The sequence below is a fragment of the Lissotriton helveticus genome, chromosome 12 (genome assembly GCF_964261635.1).
Source record: "Lissotriton helveticus chromosome 12, aLisHel1.1, whole genome shotgun sequence".
Lineage (NCBI taxonomy): Eukaryota > Metazoa > Chordata > Amphibia > Caudata > Salamandridae > Lissotriton > Lissotriton helveticus.
The window spans coordinates 131,532,792-131,535,599 of record NC_136073.1 but is presented as its reverse complement, the minus strand read 5'-3'; the positions used below and the strand labels follow the sequence as shown (position 1 = coordinate 131,535,599).

At 41.1% G+C, this 2,808-nt stretch overlaps 1 non-coding gene across 1 annotated transcript; it reads left to right on the top strand.

The window, feature by feature from the left end:
* Positions 1 to 2,736: 2,736 nt before the first annotated feature.
* On the top strand, positions 2,737 to 2,808 carry TRNAH-GUG (transfer RNA histidin (anticodon GUG)). Its single transcript has one exon. It is a non-coding gene; the product is annotated as a tRNA-His (tRNA).

Sequence of the window (2,808 nt, the reverse complement as noted above, 5' to 3'; positions counted from 1 at the left end):
ACGACAAATTATTTAAACACACATGATTATAAGATGTAGCTATATTGTACCTACTGACATAAATTATCGTTCTTGAACCTATTTGAGGTGGGGGAATGGAGCTCTCCCCATGCCAATCAGAATGCAGTTGCAGTTGAGTGACCTGTGTTGTGGCTGTCTAGAGGGAATGCACAAATGTAGCTGTCTCGCAGCCCAATCCAGACGTCAATTGGTGACAGGTTTTCAGGCAAATAGAGCAGTAAGTGCAGAGAAATGCTCACTCTCTAAAAATGGCATTTATAAAATAGTAAAGTTAAATCCAACCTCACCAGTAAATAGGATTTATCAATAAATAAATAAAGCTTCTCCTCTCTGATATGGAATTACCTTCCAAAAAGTATAAGGGAATACCCAATGTTAACCTATGAGAGTGGTAGACCTCACTGTAGTGAAAAATGTAATAGACTGTTTGGTACTACCAGGACATGCAAACTACCACAGTACATGTCTTACCTTTTACTTACATAGCATGATGCCCCTAGGACTACCTAGGGCCTACCTTAGGGGTTAATTATATGTAATAAAATTGGAGTTTAAGGCTTGGCAAGTAGTTTTAAATGGCAAGTCGAAGTGGCAGTACACTGCAGCACAGGCACTGCAGTAGCAGGCTTGAGACAGGTTTGAAATGCTACTTCTTTGGGCGGCACAATCAGTCCCTGGGTATATGGTATACCACTTTACAAGGGGCTTTCAAGTCAATTAAATCTGTCAGCCAGGTATACTCCAATTACACACATGATTAGGGAAGAAGCACGTGCACTTCAGCACTAATTAGTAGCGATAAAGTGATCAGAGTCCTAAGGCCAACAAAAAGATACAGCAAAATGAGTAGGTGAAAAGCAATAAGGTAGGGTTGAGGCCACCTTAAGAATGCAAGGTCTAACAAAAACAAACTAAGGATAACATGAGTAAAACATCAGGTGTCTCTACGGCATTTGGTGAGACAAGTGTGCCTTCTTTTATCTTCCATAAATGCAATCTTTCCCTGACCCCTTTATTATATAGCTCTTCAAGTAAAAAAGATAAAGCACTTACAAAGGAGCCTCAAATACTCAAAGATGGTAGACTTCTGTAATATGGGCCATAGACTAAAAGCAGCACGAAAACAGAGTGCAATAGGGTCCCAAAAACTTGAGTGCCACATGAGAGTATGCATGAAAGCCTATCCTTTTCCAAACTAGAGATATACTGATGCAATTTTTGTTTTTAGGAGGGAATGTGCCTGCTGAAAAAAACATTATTTTTAAAAAGTGCATTGCAGAATACCAGGAATTTGCTGTGGGACACCTTGAAAACTTTCATACAGATTATTTGCACAAAACTTACAGTCAGTTGTTGTGGCCGAGTGGTTAAGGCGATGTACTAGAAATCCATTTGGGTCTCTGCGCAGGTTCGAATCCTGCCAATAACGAGAACATTTTTAACATCGGCTACAATTTCAGAAGTTAACCTTTAGAATTTCTTTCATGTCAGTTTTATAACTAGGTGGCTTATTTTGGTGTCACTATTGCCCTTTCACATATTTATTATCGCTACCCCTTTCATATCTTTGCTATAACTCTCGTCCTACATTAGCGCTGGTGCAAACACTTGAAATTATTATACCCAGGCTCTCTCAGTCATACCATTCATGCACTTGAAACTTACTTTATCAATAAAAGAAGCACATAGAAAAATAAAACAAAAGTGCTTGCTGGATTAGGCAAACACACTTCATAAAACTGCATTTTCTTTTCTATTCTCCCCGTGTTACAAGCTTAACTGCTCCCTGTGTAATTTCTCTTAGCCTGCTGTCCCAGGAAGAGAATTTTATCTACAGGCTCTTTCCGTGTTTTTTTCCTAGTCTTTCTTTCCCTTTTCTTAGATTTGTAACTGTTCCTTTATGTGCTCTATTTAGGCGCCATTAATCTCATTTGAGCTCCTTGTACCTGCTGCTGTTTTCTCCACACCTCATACTTCCTTTTCCCTCTTTCTCTCTTTCTCTGAGGTTGGTGGCTACTTTCCAAAGCTTCTGTTGCCCCAATGTTCCTTCATCTTGTTGTCAGACGTGAATTGGAAAAGCAACCAATTTAACAAGCCTTTACCACTCATACATGGCAGAGGTTTATACTTTAATTCAATGAGCTAAGAAAAGCGTGTTGTGGGGCCCCTACGAGCCATGGTTTTTGCTTCATCATAATTAGGCACGCAGTCATTAGCCACAGCTCTGATCATGGGTCACTGAGATCAGTTTCAATAATTCCTCAAAAACCTAACCATGCAGTCCTCCCTAACTGTGTAGTTATCTTGCTTTACTGCTGTTTGTGTGATTAGCTGGGAGGAGCTCACGGCAGCATCCTCCCTATAAAAGTGTAGATGGACCGCTCCTTAACTTTTTCTTGCTTCACATACAGATGGCTTGAGGAGGTACAGGGGAGACACAGGTCTAATAGACAGAATAGAAGATCTGCGCCAGGTGTGTTTCTCTGCATTGGTGTCCCATCACAGGCCCACAAGTGTATGTGTGATCTTTGACTTCTGGCAGTTCACAAGCAGGCGGCCAGGAAACGGTTTCAGCCTATCAACCACTGAGGAGACAAAGCCTTTGTATAAGGAATGAGGAAGCAATGAACACATTCAGCCTATCACAGGAGTTCCCTGAGTGTTCCGAATTATAAATTCTCCATGTCACTGTATGCTATTGAGCCCAAGTAGCTTGCCGTGATCGTATAGTGGTTAGTACTCTGCGTTGTGGCCGCAGCAACCTCGGTTCGAATCCGAGTCACGGCA